The sequence below is a fragment of the Panthera tigris genome, chromosome B3 (genome assembly GCF_018350195.1).
Source record: "Panthera tigris isolate Pti1 chromosome B3, P.tigris_Pti1_mat1.1, whole genome shotgun sequence".
Lineage (NCBI taxonomy): Eukaryota > Metazoa > Chordata > Mammalia > Carnivora > Felidae > Panthera > Panthera tigris.
Window position 1 is genome coordinate 86,384,964 of NC_056665.1, and position 27,169 is coordinate 86,412,132.

Here is a 27,169-nt window from a genome sequence, read left to right on the forward strand (position 1 = left end):
CTAATAACTAAATTGCTTTCTGGAATCAAGGGTATCAAAAATCAAAGAGAGAGAATGCAAGCAATGTATAAACCAATGTGTGTTTGGATGTCTTTTGATATTGCTGTGATGTACTTTAAATCATGATTTCAAATTCATTGATTCTTCATTTCCAAAAAGTAAAATTTCCTAAATTCTGATTATTTTGATAAATTTTCTTGTTATTTTACTTTCTAGTTACGTATTATTCTTTTAGTTCTAAGCCATATTTTAAGATATGTGAGAACAAATAAATTGTGCATGAACATTTCCCATCAAGTGGCAGCTTCAAAAATTAATATCTAGCAACTAATTTTCTCTCTCTTCTCCACCAGTTTTCATTATGTAACTTGTTTAATGAAGATCCTAAAGCTTAAAAAATACATATCATTTTCCAATAAATAGGTCAGTTATATCAAAGCCTTTTTGAAACACTCAAGCGTAGAATATTCACTACATTTACTTGTATGACTATGAATGACATTAACACACTGAAAATCTTTAAGTTCCTTAAAGAAGTTTTTTCTCATAAATTCACCCTGGCTGTCTAACCAAATTACATTTTCAAGAAAGTATGTCCTCTGAAATTGCTTATAGTATGTACCTCACACACAAAGTTACCTATCTTAGTTACTCTGGTTGCCAGCAGAGTGATTCACTTTCAATAACAGTATTTTGTTTGTAATTTTCTAGGAACTACAGCCCTTTACTCATCAAGCAACAGTAAACCAAAACTGCCAACATTGTTTACCATGTTGAAAAATTAAAATTATCTTCATGAATAGTGCTCAAATGCTGGCACATGGCTAAATGAATCATCTTTGTCTTAAAGCAAAAAGGTTAGACTTTACCTATGTTTAAGAGTTAACTTTTCTTGAAATTCATCAGACAAGAAACAGAAAATGCTGTAAATTTTTAGGTTTTGTCTTGAACATCTGAAGTTCTTTTAGCTAGTAATTTTTTACTTAGAATTGTGTCTTTAATCCGAGGATCTCCCATCTCTTTGAAGCCAGTTAATTAAAACACATAGTCATCGTATGGAACTTTCACATTTGGGTAAAATGAGAACAACGGAATTGAATAACTTTTTTAATGTGACCTAAACAAGCATTTTCAAATACGAATGTGTATCCACTCTTAAGTTCCCGCTTTCCTATCTGTCTGTTAAAAGCTGAAAGTTGTGCCATCATGGTTAATGTTTTGACAGATTTTATCATAAACCTTGCTGTTGTAAATTTGCGTTGAGCCAAAATTTAACATGTTGTAAGCCCAGAAACAGTTTTTACTGTTAGTGACCAGAAAAGGAAATAAATCAATTATGCTCTTCTAAATGATGGGAGTATAGAGTTTAACTCTTTAAAAGTTATACATTACTCAAAATATAGGAGTAATATTCATTTTGTATGTTCAAGGCCTCTCAACTGTCAATACAACATACATAAACACTTTTGTGACTATCACAAGGAAGAACATACCAAATGAAGTATTATGTGGCTTGTATGTGCTCACTAAATTTTATAACCAAAATATTATCCCGAAGTTTTCATTAAAATGCCCATTGCCTTAGTATGTGGAATAAAAAATTTAGACCCTCAACATGTGATTGATTCAAACACTATAGGGTAATCCACTTTGTTTCCAGATAATTTATCAGAATGTTCTTTAGTTGGACCCCATTTTATTGTTTCTGTCATCTATTTTTTGATAACTACTTAGAGTATTCTATTACACATACCCCCAATCACTGCTATTTCTTAAAGCCTAAAGACCTAGATTTTTTTTCTCTCTCTAAAACATCTTTAATGACCATGACCATTAATATTTACTCATAAATGCATTTGTACACAGGCTTAACCATTGTACATGAGTGAAGGAAAAAAGGGTTGTTACCCAGTTCTTTACCCTAGAATAAATCAAATCAACAAATATTTATCGAATGTCTACTATGTGCAAATAGCCCTGGACTGGTCAGCTTTTAAAAGCCATCCAACTTTTCACATTGACAAATCAAAGCATTATTATTTCAAGCATTGCAGAAGCTGTCTCCATGTCCTTTAGGTGACAAAGCCTATGAGGACTCTGGATTACTTGGAATAAAGAAAGACAAGGAAGAGAAAGCTAAATAACAGACTGAAAAGAGGAGAAAAACTAACCTAAAATTCCACCGATGGATTGCATCATGTATGTATATATATATATATATACACGTATGTGTGTATGAGTTTATGTGCATGAGTATATTTTATGTATGTGTGTGTATTTATATACACATATACACACTAAGAGAAGAATGAGTGAATTTGAGAAAAATAGACTTTGTTAAGGTGATAGAAAAATGAGCACTTACATTTGAGTTCAGAGCTTTGCTTTAAAAATAGGCTTAAATGTCTGATTACTGTTCTATAATACTAAATCCTGTGGTATAATGAAACCAAAATACATCATAGTATAACAGAAAGATTACTCAACTTGGTGCCCCAAGTTCTAAAACCTAGCTTGCCCTAAAATCTATTAGAAGATGACCTCCTCAATCAATAGATCTATACTAGAAGTGACCTTTACATTATTACTATAGAAAACTGTTGCAGAGTCCTAAATAAGAAGTTAATCTGATCATAAATAAGACACTTAAATGCTCATTTTAAAGATTCTACTTAGTATTAGAAACTAAATAAAAACTAGTAGTAAGAGACAAAACTTAGATATTTTATTATATATTGTGCTATGCCATCATGCTACATATTATACTATGCTATATTATACTACATATTATTCTATAATTGTCTCTGCATTTCATTTTGTTAATCGGTAAAAGATAAATAACATATTATCTACCCACATCAAATAATGAACTGCATTTCCTTAGTGAGGTATAAAAGGGAGGCCAGTGATAATTTCCAGCTTTACCAAATAGAATTAGTCCTGGCTACTTTGCATAGTAGGTATGTATATATGTTGGCCATTGAAGATGCTGTCTCTGATATTCTCACAGAGGATGTCTGGTGTCAATTTTAAAATATTTGTTTAGAAGAACTAATGTTTTAATATTCATTTTTGCCTCCTATTGGTAGACTAAGTTTAATTTCCAATGAAAGTCAAAGCACACTCTTTAAATAATCTTTTTAAGCAGCATTTATCTTTCCTAAAGTGCCTGAAATTAATTTCTCAGTTTTTGTGTAGGGGGAAAAAATGTTATAGCTCTATTATTCAAATTTTATGTTCTGTTATAAAATTGTTGGTTATTAAAATCTCTTTGAAGCAAAATTAACTTCTCATATATCTCTTTAATTATTTGATACTTCATCTATCTAGTTGAAATTTATTTTCGATGCATACTCTAATTGCTCTATAGTAAATTTTGGGTTTCTTCTCAGCTACTGTCTTTCTTTTCTTGTAAAACCATGCTGTTGACCTTTGTAAATACAGGAATCACTTTCAGTGTATTACTACACTGATTTGATCTCTTTCATTTATTTCCTTGGTATATTGTAATTAATGTCTTTGGATATATTCTAAATAAGATTTCACTTGGATGGTCCAGATCTAAATGCTTATGTTCATGAAGAAATATTATTTTTAGAGTTGTTTCTAATTTTCATTTCATTTTTCCCCTCCTTTGACCAGAATTCCCAATACTAAGACCCTCTCACCTAGGACCTACCCTGGATTCACCTGCCCCCTTGTGGTGTTCCTCTCTGAATAGTTAATTGATTTCTGAAATTGGACTTGAGGTTACATATCCTGAGAAGAGAAATCTCATTCCATTACCCTTGTCTAGCAGTGTAGGGTCAGAAAAGTTTTCTTCTCCTAGCCACTGGCTAACACAAAAAGAGAAAAGAAGTGCTGGGGGGGGGGGGGGTTATATTACATATTTTGTGGTTTTTTGTTTTAAATTCAGAACACAAGAAGGAAATTGGGCAAGAAATAAGTAGATTGGAATAAATGATGAAAATCAATTTTGCCTAAAATCAGTATTAGTGACCTGAAGATCGATAAGGTAAAGATATGTTTCAAAACTTATCATAAAGCAACTTAAAATCAAGTTCTTTCTATGTCCGTGTCTCCTTTTTCACTGAGTGGAGGAAGAAGGGAGAATGCTATCCTGTTTTATTTAAATGTTAAATAGATTTCATAAGCCTTTCATCAATGATGAATTCATAAATATAAAAAATAAATTAAACCTCATGTCCTGTGTAGTTAGATATGTCTGATATGATTGATGCGAATACATTTTTGTTTCCCTTTCCCAAAAAGGAATCCCTTCACATGCCTCAGGACCAATGTTTACATCTTCAGTTGAAGTCAATAGAATTTGCACATGGAAGAGGGCTATATGGGGTCAATGGGTAAATTACCTAGTCACAAATTCAGAGACATTTTGTAAGAATAAGGATTTAAGAATTAAGCAACTAGTTAATAAAGAATAATATCAAGATAAAAGAGAGGGAAAAGGAAAGAAAAATATTTACGTAATGAATTTGTCTTTCTTAACAGGAAGAGATGGATTAATAAATTATTATTAACAAGTACATTTTTAAAGATATCATTTTCTTTTAACTGTAAATATTTCTAGTAGGAAAGAGTTGTTTCTTTCTATGCTGATCTGCCTCCCACCCCCACTCCCCATCAAAGCTTGATTTGATTGAATAATAGTGATCCGTTGTGGCAGTTTAAACTTCACAGCGCCTCCCTTGAGATCTGGAAGGAACAGTACGCAGGCTTTAATAAAGCTATATGTAGTCCAACTGCCAAGTTTCTAGCACCCACCGCTCCTTTGCAGTTTCTCTTCTATTTGTAACAGTTGACCTACTAACAGGTTCCCAGAAACACAGGTTCAGATTTTGGCAGGCTTACCTCACTTCTTTGTCCTTCCAAAGTACATAAATGCTAAACTGTGTTCACAGTGAGGAAGGGAGAGTCATTCCAATGAGACTTTTAAAAATCAAGACCCTTTCTGCTCCCCACCAAGTTACTGCCATCCTCTCCAAAGGAATCAAGTTTTTGTCAGTGTGCCCTTGGCATAATTTCTTCAGCCTGGATTAAACACAGGTGACTGAGAGTCTACCTTATCTTCACAGGGCATTAGTCACTCTATAAAAGTTAAATTTATTATGAAATACTTTGTTTGTGTTAACATATATCTTCTCTGGGAAGTTGGAAACAAAGGCATGTCCTTTAAGACTCCATATGGGGAAAACACATCCTCCTTTGGAATTTAACCTTAATTTGAACCAAGATCTGTGAAAGAAAAGCACTTTAGTGTATTGTTCCCCTGCTCCACCCATCTATCCCTTATCTAAATGGGGTTACTGTTGCTTCGTGTTTTTTAACTCTTCTCGTTCCAAATCTTGCTTTCCTGAGTTTAAAATTTATCTCAGTAGAGAAGTGTATTAAAATAATTGTGGCAAACAGTTGTGCTTTGCTTTTAAGGATAAGTGATTTTATGCAACATGTTAATTCTGATCTTTAAAATTAAACGTACAGCCAGTTTATACTCACATACGTTGTTTTAGCAAATGGTGAATTTTAAAGAATATTTTATTCCCTAAAAGATTTATTTCCTAAAAATCCTCTCTAAGATTCTCTTACTGGCATTGTCATGTAGGCATAGTTTCTACTTGATTAGAAGTTAAAAACAATTAGAAGAAAGGTTTACATTAAGAATGATGATGAGGTATATTTGAAAGACCAATTTTCAAGACCTCTGATTTCCTTCAGTCTGTTTGCAAAATCTTTGTAATGCTTTCACTGCATCTCAGTCCATAGATGGCCCAATTTTCCAACATAAAAGCAAAAGCAAAGCCTTCATTGCAGCTACCCTCATCATAACAGACTACGTATTTATAAACATCAAGGAAACTATTTCCAAAAAACAATATTTAAGTTGACATTTAAAAAATACTGTGTGTGTGAAGGCTTAGTTTCTTTCATTTAATAACATCTACCAACAAACTTGTAATTATCCAAATGATTTTCCTTCATTGACTTATGTTACACTAAGGAAAAATCACAAACTAAATTTGAATATAAACTTAGATTTTTATTTATTAAAAGAACACAATTTTAAAATGGACACATACACAGACTCAGTGGGTTGAGCTTCCAACTCTTGACTTCAGCTCAGGTCATGATCCTAGAGTCGTGCCACAAGTCAGGCCCCACATTGAGCATGTAGCCTGCTTATGATTCTCTCTTCCTCTGACCTTCTCGCCCTCTTGTGCGGTCTTCTCTCTCTCTAGAATAAAATAAAATAAAATACAAATTGAAGCATCCTTACTGACCATGAACTGTATTACTAGACAAGACTTTGTTAGATGAACTTAGAAATAATTTAAAAATACCATAAATTCCATGGAAATTATTTATTTTTATTAATTTTTATTAACCTTCAGAACTCCAACACTAACTAGAACATATGGAACATAGAAGACACAAGTATTTAATTCAAAATACTACTTACCTAAAGAAAGCACAATATGACAGAGCCACAAGAAGTATGGATAACAGACTGTAGCCACAGGTGAGGGTTAGGGGATAAGAGAATCAATTGTAAAACCTCTAAGCCTTATTAATATATTAATCATTTAATGACAACAGATAAGTTACAGTACAAGTGAAGGCGGAAGTAATGTTCTAAGAAGAAATGTTTCTATGCCAGTTATATTTGGAAGTCTTCAGTATTCTTCTAAAAGTATATCCTAATGAGAGGATTGAAAGAGATACTAGAGAGGGTTTTATTGTTTGTATTTATCAGTAATCCAGACAACACCATCCCAAGTGCTAAGGATACGAAGTTGACTGGAAATCACAAATTCCAGAGGGAATGATGTAGCAGTAAATGACTATAATACAGTGTGGGAGATACCATAATAGAGGCAGGCTCAGAATACTTTAGCAAAACAGGTGAGAAGGCATCTTGCCTTGCTGATGAGATTAAGGAAGGCTTCCCAGAGGAGATGGTGTTTGCGTTAAGTGCCACTGGGACTAGTAATTAAGGAGTGCATGGTGATTTTAACCAGAGCAATTTCTACTCTAATAAGATACAAAATCCAAATTGCAGACAATTAGAAGTGAAGGAAACATATAGAAATGGAGACAGTGAGTGTAGACTGCTTTTCCCAGGAAACTGCCTTCTAACTCTCCTTACTTGCTGCCTCTGAATATATTTAATAAAGAATTTACATATTGCACAACACAATTAAGTGCTGTTGCTAGTAATAGATTTTTTTCTGTGTGTTAGTGAATAAATCATATTCCATTTGTACAAGCTCAGTAACATGAACCTTCCAGCAAGAGCCTTATCGCTTGACAGAGGATCAGAGCTACACCTTTCATTGTCAGTGTCTTTGATCCCCAATTCTTCTCTTCCCCCTTTCTATTCTGGACCTTCACAGTCTCAGTTGCCAAGTATACCTGGATGAAACTTTCTCTTTCCTCCCTGTCTTCTTCCATCTTGCTCATAATTTCTCTTTGTACCTCTAACCATATATCCTCACGTGATCCAAATAGTTTAGTATCTATACTATTATAGATAGTAATATAGTATACTATATTACTATAGTAATAGTATATATTATAGTATATATATATATAATATAGTGTGTATATATATATAATAATATATAGATATAGTATAGTATATCTATAGTATATATAGATAGTAATATAGATATAGTATCTATACTATACTAGCATCTTTCTGATGCTAAGTATTACTTACTGAATACACTTCCAAATTTCTTAGAGCATTCAAGGCCCTCCAGACTTTTGTTCCAGACACCTTCTCAGCTTTATCTTCCTGTACCCTCCTCTTTCATACTTCAACTTCACCTTCCCCTGTATACACCCTAAACTGTCTGGCTTCCATTTCCTGACACTGTTCACCCCCACCTGGAAATGCCCCCTCCCTCCAATCTCATGTCTAAATCCTGTCTGACATTTATGGTCTTACTCACTTGTCATATTCCCTATAAATTCCTTTTTTGATCTTCCCAATAATACTTTTTTTTCTCTTTTATTTTTTAAAATTTACATCCAAATTAGTTAGCATATAGTGCAACAATGATTTCAGGAGTAGATTCCTTAATGCCCCTTACCCATTTAGCCCATCCCCCCTCCCACACCCCCTCCAGCAACACTCAGTTTGTTCTCCATATTTATGAGTCTCTTCTGTTTTGTCCCCCTCCCTGTTTTTATGTTATTTTTGTTTCCCTTCCCTTATGTTCATCTGTTTTGTCTCTTAAAGTCCTCATATGAGTGAAGTCATATGATTTTTGTCTTTCTCTGACTAATTTCACTTAGCATAATACCCTCCAGTTCCATCCACGTAGTTGCAAATGGCAAGATTTCATTCTTTTTGATTGCCGAGTAATACTCCATTCTGTGTGTGTGTGTGTGTGTGTGTGTGTGTGTGTGTGTGTATATATATATATCCATTCATCCATCGATGGACATTTTTGGGCTCTTTCCATACTTTGGCTATTGTTGATAGTGCTGCTATAAACATGGGGGTGCATGTGTCCCTTTGAAACAGCACACCTGTATCCCTTGGATAAATGCCTAGTAGTGCAATTGCTGGTTCGTAGGGTACTTCTATTTTTAGTTTTTTGAGGAACCTCCATACTGTTTTCCAGAGTGGCTCCACCAGTTTGCATTCCCACCAGCAGTGCAAAAGAGATCCTCTTTCTCCGCATCCTTGGCAACATCTGTTGCTGCCTGAGTTGTTCATGTTAGCCATTCTGACAGGTGTAAGGTGGTATCTCATTGTGGTTTTGATTTGTATTTCCCTGATGATGAGTGATGTTGAGCACTTTTTCATGTGTCGGCCATCTGGATGTCTTCTTTGGAGATGTGTCTATTCATGTCTTTGGCCCATTTCTTCACTGAATTATTTGTTTTTTGGGTGTTGAGTTTGATAAGTTCTTTATAGATTTTGGATACTAACCCTTTATCTGATATGTCATTTGCAAATACCTTCTCCCATTCTGTCGGTTGCCTTTTAGTTTAGCTGATGGTTTCCTTTGCTTGCAGAAGCTTTTTATTTTGATGAGGTCCCAGTAGTTCATTTTTGCTTTTGTTTCCCTTGCCTCCAGAGATGTGTTGAGTAAGAAGTTGCTGCAGCCAAGATCAAAGAGGTTTTTGCCTGCTTTCTCCTCCAGGATTTTGATGGCTTCCTGACTTACATTTAGGTCTTTCATCCATTTTAGTTTGTTTTTGTGTATGGTGTAAGAAAGTTGTCCAGGTTCATTCTTCTGCATGTCGCTGACCAGTTTTCCCAGCACCACTTGCTGAAGAGACTGTCTTTATTCCATTGGATATTCTTTCCTGCTTTGTCAAAGATTAGTTGGTCATACGTTTGTGGGTCCATATCTGGGTTCTCTATTCTGTTCCATTGATCTGAGTGTCTGTTCTTGTGCCAGTACCATACTGTCTTGATGATTACAGCTTTGTAGTATAGCTTGAAGTCTGGGATTGTGATGCCTCCCCAATATTACTTTTATTCTCCATCTCAGTTTTTTATGTGTCTCTATGCCATTCATTTATTCAGCAAAACTTTACTGAGTACCTACTATATGCCAGAAACCAAAATGACCATTTTCTACTTTTTTTTCCCACAGTTGAGTAACTATTTTATCTCACCACTCCTATCACGCTAAATCCTTTAAGATCAAGAATCATCTAATATAGCTCTGGAAGTATCTATTACAATGCTTTCCACTAGTAATTGTGCAATAAGTGTGTTGATTTCATTAATTAATGAATAAATTAATCTCAAATGGAGGTCCATCCCCTGAAATTCAGTGAAACAAAGATAGCACTCAAATCTTTTATCCTCCCTGCCATGAAGTTCTCTCCTATCATTGTCTGCAAGAATACAGTTTGTCACTTCCTCAGTTTAACTGTCTTATGGCACTTAACAAAATGGTATTTGGTTCCTTGTATTTGTTCTCTTAAACTCTTCCCTATCTTCACCTCCATATATTCCACTGAAAGATGCCAAGAGTTGTAATATTAATCAAGTCCCTCCACTTTACCTCCATGACAACCTCACTTATGGTATGGTGACCATGCTACAACTTCCTTCTTAAAAGGGTCGTTCAACTCCAGTTTCCTTCTTTTGACCTATCCTACATAAGTTAGCTTTGAATTTAAACTCATTGTATTTCTTTTCAAATCTTTCCTCTTTCTGTAGCCATTACAAAAACTGTTTAATACTAACACACTTCCATTTCTTCCCTAATCTTCCATCTTCTTGCTATTTGGCAACAATCTTAGTTTAAAATGCGCTTCACTTCTAGAACATTCTACCTCTTCACTCTCATCAGCATAGTTTACTTACTGTATCACTCCAGCTATCTTTAACACAGCTTAAAACCTGTTTTTAAGGAAGTTTTTAAAAATTAACCTAGATTTGTGTGTCACTATATTTTCTATATATTGTTCAATCACTAAAGTAATTGAAACAAATTTTATTTATCCTTCTCTATAAGAGTCCTCTGCTAAAGACATTACCTAATCCAAATAGTGTAATATTCAATATGAATCCCATACACTGATCTGTATTTTAAATGTAAAGTTTTGCTTTTCATGATGGTGTTAATCTGTGGTTTTCTGCCCTTTAAGTAGAACAAATATAATAAATAGTGCCAAGATACTCAACTCTGCTAGAATTACAATATATAATCAAATGATCTTTATTGACTAATTAACCAAATACAGAAAAATTAATGCTAGCATAACATGACTTCAAACATATGCCAGTTCCTAAAATATGGGTAAGAGACTGAATGTGAGGCTTGAATGCAAGAATTACCAAGATTTGATGGTCAGCGACTAGGGTTTAGAATATAATAAGGAAAAGTCTTCTGCTTCCAACTATAACAGAGTTGCTAAAATCTGATTATTCACTCACCGAGAATAACTATAAAACTTGGACAAAATACTTTACTAAAAAGATAAAGAACTAAGAAGAGACTTTGTCAGTTCCATGATGCTGGGGAGACAAAAATTGGAGTGCAATTCTCACCAAAGAGCAGAGACTCAGCTTTGGGGTCAGACCTAGGGAAAGCTATTCCGTAGGAGTAAAGATACACTGTAAATAGAACAGCTTCAACCATATCAAGGTGATCTTCCCAAATTCACATACGCCTAAGATAGTCACCAATACAAGATGGAATTTGGAGGAAGGACGGGGAATTTGCCTGTGCTCTAGACCCTGCACTGAATGGGAGGCTGCCTGCCACTGGAGGAGATGTCTGGGGCCTGCCTAAGACCAAGATGGGAGCTGGAGAGCTGAGTAACCCTCCCTGACCCACTGTGAGCCTTGCATCTAATAGCAGGTAATAGCCATGTACTTCTGGGGGGAATAAAAATATAGAAATAGACTCTGTCTATGCTACAGGCATTGATAGCCTGCTGAAATCTGAGGGTGGAACAGAGAAACTGAGAAAAGAAAGAAAGAAAAAAGGAAGGGAGGGAGGGAGGGAGGAAGGAAGGAAGGAAGGAAGGAAAAAGGAAAGAAAGAAAAGAAAAGAAAAGAAAAAAAAAAAAAGAAAGAAAAAAACACTTCCAGCTCTCTAGGCCTCACATTGAATACAAGTTGTGGCAATCCAGCCCGTCCCTGGAAAAACTTTAAATCTGTGGTACACTAAAGATAACTATAGCAATCACAAACCCAAGTCACCTCAAGTGCTTACTAAATTCACTCCAATGCCCACACTAATGGCCTGACAAAAGAGATATTCCCATTTTGGGCATGTACCTAAGTTTAAGTTGCTCTTTTATATATCATATTTGACATTTAATTTACAAAAAAGAAAAAAAAAACAAAAGACATATTGGAAAAGACACCAAGAGAACCATGTGAAAAGATAAAATAGTCAATAGAATCAGACCCAGAGATGACCCAGATGTTGGAATTATCAAACTTTGATAAGAGAAGAATAAAAAGACATATTAATTTAAAAATAGTAACAATAGGGGCGCCTGGGTGGCTCAGTCGGTTGAGCGTCCGACTTCGGCTCAGGTCACGATCTCACGGACCGTGAGTTCGAGCCCCGCGTCGGGCTCTGGGCTGATGGCTCAGAGCCTGGAGCCTGCTTCCAGTTCTGTGTCTCCCTCTCTCTCTGTCCCTCCCCCGTTCATGCTCTGTCTCTCTCTGTCTCAAAAATAAATAAACGTTAAAAAAAAAATTTTTTTTAAAAAATAAAAAATAAATTAAAAAAAAAATAAATAAATAAAAATAAAAATAGTAACAATAAGGGGCGCCTGGGTGGCTCAGTCGGTTAAGCGTCCGACTTCGGCTCAGGTCACGATCTCGCGGTATGTGAGTTCAAGCCCCGTGTCAGGCTCTGTGCTGACTGCTCAGAGCCTGGAGCCTGTTTCAGATTCTGTGTCTCCCTCTCTCTCTGACCCTCCCCCGTTCATGCTCTGTCTCTCTCTGTCTCAAAAATAAATAAACGTTAAAAAAAAATTTAAAAAAATAGTAACAATAAGATTGTTAACTTCTCAGAATAATAGAAAATAGAATACAATGAAAAAAATGAAATAAATTTAAAAAATAAAACTTCAAAGTGCTGAAAGTAAAAAATCAACAACCTAGAATTAAATGCCCAGGGGAAAATAAATGAGAGAATATCATAAGCAAAGCTCAACTAAAAGAAATCCTTTGGGGTGCCTGGGTGACCCACTTAAATATCCAACTCTTGGTTTTGGCTCAGGTTATGATCTCACAGTTTGTGGGTTCGAGCCCTGCATCAGGTTCCACACTTGCAGTGTGGAGCCTACATTCTCTCTCTCTCTCCTTCTCTCTCTCCTCTCTCTCTCTCTCTCAAAATAATATTTTGTTATATTGAGCAGTAATCTATCTTCTTGAATTTCAACCTCCTGACCCTAATTCTTCCCTCTACAATCACACACAAATAATTCTAATTTCTCTCACATATGCTTGAAATATTATAGTACCCTCCAATGTAACAGAAATGTTTTATTCCGTAGCCAAACATCCCCAATTTAAACCGTCCTTTGCAAGATGTGGTCCAGTACTTCTCTAACCCAGAATCTTCTAAATGTACCTCACTTTCTTGATATTTCTTAAATAGATCCCAACACATGAAACAGAGTCTTGTAGAAGCACCTGGGTGGCTAGGTTGGTTGAGTGCCCAAGTCTTGATTTCGTCTCAGGTCACGATCCCAGGGTTGTGGGACCAAGCCTCACACGGTCCACTCAGTGTGGAGCCTGCTTAATATTCACTTTCTCTCTCTCTCGCTCTCTCTCTCTCTCTCTCTCTCCCCCCCTCCCTTTTCCTCTCTCTCACTCTCCCTTTGCCCCTTCCCCCCGCTCACACACTCTGTCTTTAAAATAGTAATCCAAGGCATTCTTGCTTTCCCTACTCCATGTATGCAACAATGACATTTATCTTTTTTAAGGGGAGAAAATCATGCTATTTATTCTTATGTAATTCCTAATTTTACTTCTGTGAAAGCTCTGGCTTCAAGAGGTTACGATTTATTTTTGTTCACTTAAAGCTATTGCTCAGAAATATTAGGCTAGGAATAGTGTACAAACAAGACTTGGACAACAAGATTCTGGAGGCTATTTTAACAGATAGTGCACAGTAGTATGGACTAAAATTGTGACCTTTGGGATGTCAAAGAAGGAAAGATTGGGATAGTGGGTGTATTGATACGGCAGACTAATTTTAGGTGGACGGGCAATAAGAGGGCAATAATGAGTCAGTGATGACTATGACTTTTCAAGCCTTAGTAGCAAAGAGAATGAGAAAAATATGGAAGTCAGGAGGCATGCCTTGTTACAGGGAGAAATGTGTTTCTCTAATTTAAATTTATTGAATACTTGTAGAGAGGTATAGAAATAAGATGGGGATTTTGTTGGAGGACAGGAATGGACTTTTAGCTTCATACATGATAGCACAAGCCGTAAGACAAAGGAACAAAGGGCCTATCAATGTCCTCTAGCCAAAGACCATCAGGAACATAGTATGATTGAACAAATTGGCTTTATTACTTGTTTGCAAACAAGACCACACACGATAGGGGATGGCATGGCATTTCAGTAACTTATTATAAGATTGGGGCTCATGATAGATATTTTGGGGGAAGACTCAAGAAAGTACGACTTTGAATTGGCTACTGTCAGGATGTAAGGGTAATTCTGTCATTGGGTATCTCAAGAAATCTTATTTAGAAAGAGGGAAGACTAGAACAAAGCTAAAGCTATCATTTGTAAAGAAGCAACAGTTACTAGTATTAGCAAGCATGAGGATTGTTTGCTACCTTTGTGGTTTGCAGTGACTTTATTTTTATCTGTACTGGGACAAAATTACAAAGTGGTCTTTTTGTCTCTCCTATCATTAGAGTGTCCTTGTCTAAAGTTGGTGTTTAGTAAAAATAGTTTTTGTTTCACAGGAGAATACTTAGGCCTACCTGTGAATGCCAGGCCAACTCCTAAAAACACCATAGCCTAGCTGGGAGCGTCAAGCCATTTTCCAAATGTTAGGGGTTGTTTTTGTGTCTTAGATCAATGGACTTAGCCTTGGGAAACTACAGTGGAAGCTGGAACAGACACAAAGATATTTATAGAGATAGAGAAGCAGTCCTGGGGAAGTGGAGAGTGAGGAAAGGCTAGTGCCAGGAGGTCCTTGGTGGGAGCGTGGTCACTATGGCTAAGAATATTCAGAACTGTTTGAGACTCTGGGTGTGGGGGAATGAAGTAAAAACATCATTGAATCAAGGTGTCACTGATGCTCTTCAGGGCAGAAGGTTTTTGGGTGTTTGTTTGTTTGTTTGTTTGTTTGTTTGTTTGTTTCAAGACAAGGGGCCACAGATCAAATTGCAGGGCTATGGAGAAATAGATACTGTGGGTGAAGACCACTCATTTGAAAATTTTGGCAGTGAAAAGAGCAAGATAATATGAACCGAAAAATTTTGTGAAATCAAATTTTCCCACGAAAATAGAGATAACCATTACATGTTTGAAGCTGAGGAGAAGGAACCATTGGAAACATCAGCAGTGGAGATGGTAGTAAAGCAGTAAAAAACAAAAACAAAAACAAAAAAACAAGAGAAGGGTCTGAGACAAGAACTTCAGGACTCCTTGACATCCTGGACTAGTAGAAGAGAACATACTGGTACAGAAATAGACATGTTGAGTTGGGGTACAGGGTAGATGAAGGAATGGATGACAGGTAAAATGGGCTTTTTCTCTTTTTCTTTTTCAGGGAAGTTAGAAACTAAGATCATCAACAGGAGAAAGGGAGATGCAAAAGTCTGGAGGAGGTTTAAGTCATCTGCTAAGAAGTTGTTTAGTAAATCAACAAAAGATACTGGTTTCTATTAAGTCATCTCTTTTATTAAAGAAGAAAATACAACTGTTGCTGTATATTATTAATTTATGGAGGATTAGAAGCAAGAGCCCTTCTCTTCTCAAAAGCCGGGGTTGGGGTAGGGGGGATGGTCGCCATATTTTTACATAAGAGTGGTACAAACAAACTTTCTAGATTAAATATTACTTTACACATTTGTAAGTTTTATTTTGGCTTTTGAATACTGTATCGCCCGGAGGGGGGAAGAAATCTTGCTGTTTTCGAAAGCTAAAGAGAACATCAACCAGAGACAATAGCCATCCAGAAGGCTCAATTCCGTAGTATCTAGAGCAAAGCAAATTAAGGTCTCCACTCGCAGTCACAGAAATGGACTCCCTGCTTTCCGCTGAATTCTGCGTATGTGTATCTAAATAACTAGCTGGCCTGCTCCTTCCTGGTATTAGCTGTGATTGAGAGATAACTCACCCGGCGGCGGTGGCGGCGGCAGTTTTTGTGCGCGCAGTAGCACATGCTCTTGTGAGCATCAAAAGGAGATGAAGCCTGATTAACCATTTTGAAATCTATCGGATGAGGAGAAGTCCTTACAAAACAACTTTTATACGCTTTAATTAAAAACGTGTTCCGGCAGCTCAGAGCTGAATGGGCTTCAGGGGGAGCAGGGCTGAGCCGGTTGCTATGACGACACCAAATCTTTTCACGCCTGGCCCTTCCCCAGCACACTCTGTCTAGCTCTGTCCAGCCATTAATTTGCCTCCATCCCATCTCTCACTGCCCCAATCCCTTGGTCTGGGAGGCTATGGAAGACCCAGTACCATCTACTTTTTCTGGTATGGCATCTCTCCCTCACTCCCTTTCCCTCATCATTTCATGCCTTATATTTCTCTGCCAATCTCTATTTTCTTGTTTCTCTTCAAAACAAGTTTACCCCCCCCAGTTGAAAAAAAATTTTTTTTTATATGGGAGAGGGGGGTCACAGCATAGTAATTACTGCTTATTACCCCTCATGATAAATCCAGTTTTAGGGATCTTGAGTAGAGTCAAGAAGGATCTCACTATGTTCTACCCTTTTTTTTTTTTTTCAGGCTTAAGACTGGCTACTACACCACTCTTTCTGATGCTGAAGATAAAAAGGACTATGTTTCACTCTGTTTTAAAGTTAATTAGTGCGTATTAAGATCTCAGGTTATTCCACAAACAACTGGTATTTGTATCAACTGGTAACAATTGTAAGTGACCGTAAGACTTTGAAATACTCTGAAACATTGCAGACCTCACTTTATGTAAGAAGGCTCTTTGAACATTTTTAAAGTAGCACTTTTTATACAGAGACTTAAATAAAACCCAGTGCTATCACTTACTGTACCATAATGAAACAAAAATCGGGTGGAACTTGCCCATCACAGAACCTAACTTGAGAGAATCTGGTATCTTTACAATCTTGTAGTCAGTGCATTTATAGACTATAATATTATTAAACAACTTCTTAATGTTACTCTTTGAATCATCAGAAGCCTTACAACTTTCATCTTGATTACAATTCCAATTTTCCCTTTCACCTATTGTGTTTTATAAGATAAGATAGGTGAGTGGAATGCGCTCATTTGTCATTTGTTCTCTCTACGTAACACAGTCTCCTCTTACTGTGGTTACACTTCCAAAGTGAATTATTTGTCAGCTTCAGTAAGCATTTCCTTTCTAATTGCCTAACTCAGTAGAGATGTTGTAACTTAAGAGACGGGTGTGGTCTGGAGTGTTGATCCTCAACATAGCATGGTCCAGTGGTCACTGTATGTGAAGTGAGCCCTTCAGAGCCATGGGAGTCCAGATGAATCCGAGATTCCAAATCATAATATAACTTTGAAGCTCCAGACTCTGGCATCCCTGGAATTGAAATTTAGAAATTTAACTTCTTTTTAGAAGTTTTATAATGAACTTCCTCAGTCTTTTTACTATATAAAACCCTGACATAATGTATTCCTGACAGGCCACATGCAAATCTGTGGGCCACACACAAGTTCACAAATACTCTAAACTCTCTCTAGTACAAGGAACAGTCTTGGGGTTGGTTTCTAGATTGTATTCTTATAATTTAAGGACTTACCACATTTTAAGAGGTTGAAGTCCTTTGACTTCTTATCATAGTCATACTCAAAATGTGAAGAAGCTGCATGACCTAGTATTGGATGGCATCTCACAAATGGACCCAGTCTCCTGTTTGTAATTGCCTGATGTAATTCAAATGAATTATTGAGGTTTAACTTTATTATCCCCTTCTCAGTATTAAGAGTAAAAAATCAAAGGCTTATACACCCTAAAGGTGTTTTCCCAGCTGGGGCACTTTATTTGGATCAATCTTAGGTGAGAATTAAAGGAAGTAAAGGTGTATAGATCAGCTAAATACATAGAGGCAGGCATTCAGGTATCTGAAACAGGTTTTAGAGCTAATAAAAATGTATCCTCAAAGAGGTATACTTAAAATGTAAGTCCATTTTACCTAAATATCAGAGAAAATATTCCATTGGCAAAATGTTTTGCAATGGGTATAGTGCTTCTCCATTACACTGATTAAAAAAAAAAAAAATGGGAGTCCTTCAATTCTTGACATTTAAATCTATTCTGGACCTGGCCTGGAATAACTCTGAGGGGAATAATCTTGCAAGTGAGTGGACTAGAAAACACAAAAAATAAGTCTTTTCCATCACCACATTCTATGGCCCCATGATTCAGTGAATCTCAAGACTAAGTGTACTTAGGGTTTGCACTTTAGATAATACAGAATTATCATTTCTACTGAAATGTTTTACATTTCCTTCCCTCCTAATTTTGTTTCAGAGCCAAAGACATCCATATGAAAATCATGGTATATTGTGTTTAGTAATTCATCCATCCTATGGTGCCCTGCTTACTTGAAGTCACATAATCCCTCATGTGTGCTCTGGCACCAGACAAATTGTTTATGTGATAAACCACAGGACTGTCCTGTACCTTGTGGGGTCTGGTGGATATATGTCAGAATTAAAACTTTTATTCAGAGAATGGTTCTTAGAATGGGTCTGCAATGTAGTTACTCTAAAGTACTCAAAATATCATAAAAGTTAATTCCCAGATACCTCTATCTAGATAGAACTTATTCTGGCCATACATATTATGTTAAAGTCTTATTCAAGTTGTTAATCTGTAAGATCTAAACCACTGCCTTCTTTACCCTGTGTAAATGCCCTTAGTTCCGCAATATTTTGAAACACGTGAAGGATGCACAACAATCTATCACATGTGGAATAACGTGTCACAATTAAGGACAAAGATTAAGCCTCCCATTGATGTTACAAAAGAGATCTTTTTAAGGTGACTAAAGTAACACCACGCTGGAAATATACTGGTCACCAAAATTCAAACCTATTCTTTAATAGATTAACAAAAGCTGGGGTAAGGGTCCAGAAGAGAAGTCACGTATTCTTTGATAACTTGAGATAAGTATTGGGAGTTTAATAACTTATCTAAAGAATAGCACTGCCCATGGACTTCTCAGAATATCTGCAAGGTAAATGTTTTACACCCTTTTTGATGTAAATGAAAAAGATTTCACAAAAGCAAATATATGTTTTAACATAAGTTATATTCAGGATGCTGTTCTATAAGACAAAAAGAAAAGGTAAAAAAGGAAGGAAGAAAGAACTGAAGCCTTCTTTTTAATCTTACCTATCATACTGGATTTTTTTCTCTCCTCTCCTTACTCCAAGTGCCTAGACCTAAAAATTGGAGTGGTCAGAGTTCTAGGGCTAAATTTGTAAATGTTACAAATAAATAAATGATGAAGGGAAATAAATAAATTCCTGTATCTCCTGATGAGAATAATACCTAGCTGAAAATATTAATCTGAAATGCTTTTCTTGCTTTACTCAAATCAGCAGATCACTTTATTGATTTCATGCTTTGGGAACAGTTTTGTAGATGCCAAGGTCTCATAGATGCTCCCCTAAGTCAGATATTTAATTGTATGTGTACACTCTATATATTAGAGCCAGCACATGTATACTGTAGGGTGTGTGTGTGTGTGTGTGTGTGTGTGTGTGTGTGTCTAATTCCCTGAAGAGAAAGGCGAGGAATCCATCACTTGAAGATTGGCATACTCATGACAAATTGGCAAGGAACTACTAATCCTAATCCATGGTTCCTACCAACGTTACATAAGTGTTGTTGCAAAACAAAAAACCCAAACCACTTTAAGTTTTATTATTCTTTATCTGACTGACATAAAACTGCAATACATACCTTCCTCAGTAATGGTGAGGGGGGCAAATAGGATTGTGTAGGAAGAATACCCAGTAATGATGACTGAAAGTCGTATTTTAGATACTAAACTATAGAGGTCTTCTTGGATCATGATTCTTAGGGAATTTCCCGCTGTCTCTGCCTCTCACTGCTCTGTCTGTGTCACACACACACACACACACACACACCCTGGGTCAAGGCACGTGATACTGCCTGTTTTAGTCTGTTTTCACCTCCGTTCACTCAGGATAGCAGAGAAGCAGAGGCTAGAGGTGTCTGAAAGGGCAAGCATGCCAGTGGCACCCGGGAGGAGGCGCTGACGTCCAAGTCGCGGTCCCGGGCGCAGTGTCCACGCAGCCGGAAGCAAATGGGGTGGTGCAGCACCCCCGGCACCGGGACCCTGCGCCCGGATGCGGGACGCGGTGCCCCGGCCTCGGCCAAGACCGCCGAGGTGCCGTTGTGCGATCAGTGCGGGTGGCTGGCGTGAAAGCGGGTGTGGAGAGCATCAGCAGAAAATGACTCCAGAGCAGGGGCGATTGAAATCCCCGTTTATCGGTGCTAGGTTGAAAGTAAAGCTGGCTCCGAACCACGGGCACCGGGACTGGGCGGCGCGGCCGGGATGCCGGGAGCCCTTTGCGCTCGGCCGGGGGCGCCTGGCGGCCTTTCAGGCCTGCACGCCTCGGGCGCCAGGGACGGCTCTGCAACCGGAGTCGCGGAGGAAGGAGAATAAACACCCAGCCCTCGAGGCGGCCCTCGGGGAATGACTGCAAAGGGAGACACGAAAAATAAATCAAACGAGAGTGCCGCCCCGCCCCCTCCCGGCGCAGTCTCCTCAGGCGGCGCCGCCCGTCCTGCAGCCTCGGGGCGGGCCCGCGCCCTGGGGCAGCCCGAGCCCGGGCTGGGCCGGCGGAGTCCGCGCCTCGGAGCTGGTCCCAGGAGCGCGCTTCGCCCGCCCGCCCCGCCCGGCCGGGCCCCTCGGGCTGGATAGAGCCCTGCTTTGCTCTTTTCGTTGGCCAAGCACAATTGTGTTATTGGAGATAATGAATTCAATCCCCATCAAAGGGCATTAGGCTCGCCCGGGCCCTGGAGTTGCTGATGCCTTTTTTTTTTTTTTTTTTTTTTTTTAAACTAGGAATGAAAGGCTGTGGAGGAGAAAAAAAAAAAAAAATTCTGTGGGGGAGCCTTTCCCCTGATCGCCGCTTTTGAAGTGAAGGGGCCCGGCCATTGTTGTTCACCTCGCGGCCCATACGGCTGAAGAAAGCCTGGGCTTTTGATGGGCTGAGAACCGCCTCGGCAATGAGCACCACGTCGGGCCGCGCGGCCTGCGGGCAGCATATGTCTCGGGGCGCCCGGGCACCGTCTGGCGGGCGGGGCGGCAGGCCTGGCGGGGAGGGGGCCCCACCGCGCCAGCAGCCTGGGAGGCAGGGACAAGGCCCGCACCCAGAAGCCGCGTCCCCCCGGGGCCGCAAGGTCTCCGTTTCTCGCGCCCACTTCGTGGCGTGACGCGGGGGTCCCATCATCTATGGGTGATCAGTGAAGACCTCTGACCGGGAGGCCGGCCCTTTTTAGGTGAGGGTGGGGACGGCAAGGGTCTCGGGAGCGCAGCGAGCCTGGTTTTCAACCATCAGAACCGAGCAACTAAGGTATCCGGCTTAGCTAGAGCTCGATGAGTCTGCGAAGGCGTTCCCCTCCGAGAGGGCCAGCCGTGCCACACGCAGTTAAGATTCTGCGCCTGTGACTCGGCACCGCGCAGCGCGACCGGGCTCCCGGCGGGGGTGAGGGGACCACGGGAGGGCAGGCGGACACCCAGCAGCAGGCGCGCGGCCCGCTCAGCCAGCCGGGCGGTTTCTCCAGCGTGCGCGGCGTCCCGCCTCGCAATTCTGAACCCAGCACAGGACATTAGCACCAGACCACCTTTTCCAAAAACTTGTTGCACGAAGTTAATTAAGTTTACTTTCAGTGCCCTTAACGTGAACTTTCCTCACCTCCATTCGCATCCCGCGTCCCCCTCCGCCAACCCTCCCTCCTCTGAACTCCGGCCCAAGGGTCAGCGACTGGAGCTGTTCCGTTCCCTTCCCGGTCTCCACCCCTCCCCCCGCTACCCCCCACAAAGGATCCGGGTTATCCGCCCCATTAATATATTAGCCAGGCATAACACAAAGGAAGCGCGTGTCGGCAGAAGGCAGTGTGACTCCGGGGAGAGGTGAGGAAACCTGGACGTTGCCCTGCGCCGCAACACGGCTCGTTGCAGTTTGAGCTGATGAATCGGCCTCCACCCAGGCAAAAGCGGTGAAAGACGCGGCGGGAGTTGGCGCTCCGGCTAAGCAGACGTTGGGTTAGGCGGTTGTGGCTGGGCTATGGGAGTGAAGAAGCGCAAGGCTCCCAGGTGGGACCCAGAGCTAGGGGAACGTTCTAAAAATGCATCGGTCAACTGGATCGCGCAAAGAAAACCAGCTCTCTAAGAGTGTAGCACTAAATGGGAGCCTCCTACCTCCCTCGTGCATAATGGGTCCTTAAAGTTAAATATATAAACGAAACAAACCACCACGAAACCCCTTACAGTTCTCATTATATTGGTTGTATTTTAAAATACCAGCTCTTTGGTGTGAAAGAAAGGGAAAAAACAACAACAACTGACCTAGGACATGATTAGACAAGCAAAGGAGTAACTAAAATTTCATGGGAGAGAGGAAAGAAACTAAAGAGATTTCCGGTTGAATGCATTGTTCCCTATTTCGAAGTAGTCCTTTGGGGGTATTTCCAGGTTGTTTTTCTGGGTTTCAGGGATTTTTTTTTCAAAAAGACCGTGATGTAATCTTGAGGAGAGAAATATAAAGTCAACCAAGGGAAACCTCACACTTAGAACTGGGAGTCAGGCCTGCCTCAGTACTGGCCGCTCTGAACTTGATCTTGATGGGACTTGACCAGCATCCCACCTGGATTCGGAGGTCCCCAAGCACCTATTTCATTTAAGCCTTTTCCTTCCCAGATTTTGAGGGAGAATATTCTGCTTTTATACTTTACATTGAGTGGAACATATAGAAGTGGCATCTAGAAAGAAGGTGGCTTCTCACTTTCTTGGGCTACAGAGGAGAGCTTGTGCTTACCATGAGCTCTGCTTTTTTTGCTCTGTAGTCATAGCTGACAGAACTGGAGAAATGAAGAAGTTAGAGAAAGGTAGCAAGTGAGGATTTCCCTCTTGTCAGGTTTTTTAAAAATGTTTATAGTAAGAAAATGTATGCATTGTACACGTTAAAATTGAAATGCATGGGTATTCTCCAACTCCATATTGCTTGCCAGAATGATGGCTGGAGTCGGGGGTGGCGAGGGTTGCAGTCTGCAGGGTCCAAAGTTCAGTGAACCCAGCTAGACTGGGAGCTAAAAGAGAGACACCAATGAAACCATTATGGCCTTAAATGTAACTATTTGGAAGAAAAAAACCCAGAACATTTAAAGTAATCTGTTAAATGTTATTTGGATACACCAAATAGGACCAGTGGTAGAAAATAAAACTTGCAGAAATGGCTGCTGTAAAAAACAACACACCTTATATCTCCCCAAATAGATTCTGTTTCTACATAAAAGGTTGTAGAATCTTCCAACTTGTTTCATTTTATTACACTCTTACTCTCATGAGTTTCTATTGATGTTAATGATTCTTTGTATTTGAGAAAATCTTATTTCTAAATCTCTGCATAATTTATTGACCTATTTTGTCCAAGGTAGTTTACAAATAGTCAACTTTTTGCACATAATTATCTCGAACTAATTAGACATTATCTTAACTCCATTTAGTTGCAAAACACATTTTACTACAATTCAAATAAGCGATTAAGAGTTAATTTTTGAAAATAAAATATTTCTACAAATTTATTAAACATCTATTAAATAATTTAAGCAATTTTATCTTTTCAATGAGTATTTCCTCTTGACATATTGAAGTATCACATTAAAATACATTATAGCTAAATGTTCTACATTATTACTGCTAAATCAACAGAAAACCAATTGATCTTAAGGAAAGGTTAATTAATTTGGGCTACAGGTCTCCTACTTTGGTCTGCATTGAAAGGAATTTGAATTGATCGCAGAAGTTTTTGCAAAGAAACTGAATAAGCATTTTTGTGGAACTGAGATCAATTTTTCAAAGTGCCAAAACAAAATTTTTACATTTTATCACTCCAGGAACTCTTAAGCTGTAGATCATTCAAATCTGTTAGACTCCTGAGAAAAACAATGTTTTTTTGTATGCTTTCAGTGAAATCAGTTGAGTATTCTAGGCTTCAGAAAATGAAAACAGAAGTTAAGAACTTTAATAGGATTGTTTGTTTAATCCCTCCTCCCTTAATAATTCTCACCAGCTTATTCTGCTATGAAGAGTTCAAGAAGGGACAATGGAAATTACATTTTATTTGTGACGTACACACTGTAATAGCCATCATGTAGAAACAGACCGAGCTGCCTTCTACTTGGGAACACTTCTAAGTTGTGTTGTTTCTGGTGAGCTTTTCTTCTTCCCTATCTGTGTTTAGTTGTCTTCTTCTCTTTATAGCAATTTAAAAAATGCGTCAGTCCCAGAACCAGGTGAAAGTTACATGTAAAGTTCTCTTCCCCTGGACTCCACTCACTCCCAAAACAGTTTTGTTTTTTTCCAAAAGTGCTCAGTGGTGGCGTCGTCACTGCATCGGAGGGCCTCGGCAGCTTTGCTCTAGGGTCTGTAGGAAGGGTTTTGTTTTTTGGGTTTTTTTTCTTCTCACTCCCTCCCGCCCCATCCGGAGACCCCTCCCCCACCACGAGGGAAATTCCTAAATAAAGCGAGCCCGGTGGCCCGCGGCTGAGCGGTCAGCATCCCCTTTCCGGCCCTCATCTACGGGAGTGTCCGAGGTGAAGAAATACAGAAACTCGACGACGAAAAGGGGGGCGGGTGGGGGTCACGAGAAGGTGCCGCGCTCGAGGAGGGTCCCAGCACTCCCTCGGAACCACAGATGTTTTCCTCCTGGCCCTGGGGCGCGGCGCCCCAGCCCCGGGCGTTCCGGCGTTTGTGTGTCCGGGTTTCCGAGGAAGGGATTACGCAGCGGGAGCAGCCGCGGCAACGCGGGCGTTGGGCCACAGTAGCGGTAAAGCGACGCCTGGCCTTCTTTGTTGACTTTTAGGTCTCGGGCTCAACAGAAGATTTATTCGCTAGGAGGGGAAAATGCCCAAACAATGAAGAACTAACTGCACTTGTCACCCCGAGATGCTTGCGGGCCTGCTCTGTCCCTCTTCCCCGGCAACCGGCTGCCTTTGCCCTAAACGGCGCACAACCTAACGCGCGGGGCGCAGATCACCTCGGCCAGACGTTGCAGAGCGCGCGCAAGGTGCCCGGGGAGGGGGAAGGGGGCGGTTTACTGCCCAGAGGTGGCGGAAAATCGCCTGGGAACCCCACGAGACCAGCTCCCCGAGATCCACCGTGCTAGCTTCTCAGGCAGATTTCCAAAGTAGCCTCTATGGTCAGCCCACGGCGCCTCGCCCCCCGCAAGCCTAGAAAAAGTCTTTGCCAAGTTACAGAGAGCTAAGGCCGACCTAAGCCTAGAGGGTGAAGCAAAAGATTGATATTGCTAATTTGTTAAAGAGAGGAAGGGAACATCACCGAGGGGTAGACAATTTAGATTCAGTGCGGCTGGTAAAATTCCTAGGCCCAAACTCACGCCCTCATATCACATTTGGACTTCGAATTTACCAACTTTTGTTTACCTGCTATATAAATATAAGTAACTATTGAGATTGAAAGCTTTTTCCTCTCTTTGGGACTTTAATGTCCTCCCTAGAGGCCTCTAAATTAGGTTTTGAAATTATTCAAACCAGTTATTTCTCTCTCCTCCTTTCATTAGCTGAAGTGTGGGGGGGGGGGAGGGCTTGGATTTCTGGATTTTTCTCAAGTGCTACACGCCACCCCTTCTCTCATCTGGGGAGGCAATTACGCGATAATTAAGGGACTCACACAGCTCTTTTTATCTTGTCCGCAGTGTGGAGTGGGGCGATCAAAGTAAAGGCTGTCCAAGTTCAAGCCTTGGCGAGGATGGAGTTCATACACAGGGGCTCAGGCAGGCTAGCCTCTGCTTGGGCTGGTGTTGTTATTGTTGATGTCAATCCGAACAAGACTTACAAAGAAATAGGTGGACTGGAAAGTGAGCCTACTATCAAAGGAGATTAATGATTTTGTGATCTCAAGCAACTGTAGGGGTGTGAAGTTGCATTTAAAAGCTTCTTAGAAGGCTAACAAATCAGCTTTAAGTTCTCAGGAATGATATTTTTAGAAACCGTATTTTTAGAAGTATCTTCACAAAATACAAAATAGCAGCTACCCTGAAATGTCCTGATGGCACAAAGCTTCCCCTGCAGGAGTGAATTAACTTGCCTCCCCTTCACCCCCTCCAAAGCAACCATGATGGTTGAGTTTTGTTTCTCTTTTAATGGAAAAAAAAAAGAGAGAGAGAGAGTTCAGGATTCTTTGTTGTGGACAACTTAATTTTATCAGCCACATATGATATTTTATTCTCCTAGAATACTTCTCAGATAAAGGAAAATTATACATTGAGGAAGGGGGCACTATAGTTATATTAATGAATTTGATTTCATTGTGGACAGGCTCAAAGGAAACATAGAAGGCTTAAGCTCATCTCAAAAACTGAAGTAAACATTACCGGGAATAAACAATCTTAAAAATCTCAATTCTTGGGATATCACATCAATTTATCTACCCACTTTTATTGAATTACTGTAACTGCTTTTTACTAGCCTCAAGTTCATGTAATAAACATAAACAAAACAATTTTGTTTTAGATCATTTTCTTTTTTGCCATTTATATTCAGTGCCGGACTTTGCAAAATATCATAATCATAATTCCTATTTTGGACTTAATTAAGGAAAATAACAGAAATACTTTTTTTTGTTAACATTTGATTTATTTAAAGTCCTTAACTGCAAATGATCAAGAACATATTCCACGGCTTAAAATTTATCATTTTTGTTATTTAAATCAAAATATTTTAATTACAATCACATTGATAAAATTAACATTTTTAATTTGTAATTTTAACCATCATTTAAAGTAATTTCAACTATAAAGAAAAAAAAAAAGGAATAAACCATGCAATAAATTAACATTGAGAAAGCAAAGAAGAATGAAACCCGTCTGGCTATACTAACACCATGTCCAGCTGTGAAAAGTGCATTAACACTGAATGAAACAAGCACATGATGGCAATAATTAAAATGGCCACAATCAATTGGATTTTGGGATCTTGGACCAAATTTTGAAATACCACTCCCTATAACTTATCTCTCCTCCAACATTGTAATATTCCCTTTTTCCTGGAAAAAAATATTATTTAAATGGTATAGATACAGAGAAGCTAATTTTATACATGTTCTGTGACCTCAGAATGGCATGACAATGGCACTCTGCAAAGCAAGGAGCAGAGTTATTGAGGATTGCAATTCTTGAGGAATTGATTCCCAGGGCTATATGTGGGTAGAGAGGACAAGGGAGAGG

At 39.3% G+C, this 27,169-nt stretch overlaps 1 long non-coding RNA gene across 1 annotated transcript; it reads left to right on the forward strand.

Moving 5' to 3' along the window:
* Nucleotides 1-714: 714 nt before the first annotated feature.
* On the forward strand, nucleotides 715-15,834 carry LOC107179580. Its single transcript, XR_006218818.1, has 4 exons — nucleotides 715-857; nucleotides 2,077-2,199; nucleotides 6,411-6,538; nucleotides 15,258-15,834. It is a non-coding gene; the product is annotated as an uncharacterized LOC107179580 (long non-coding RNA).
* Nucleotides 15,835-27,169: the final 11,335 nt, after the last annotated feature.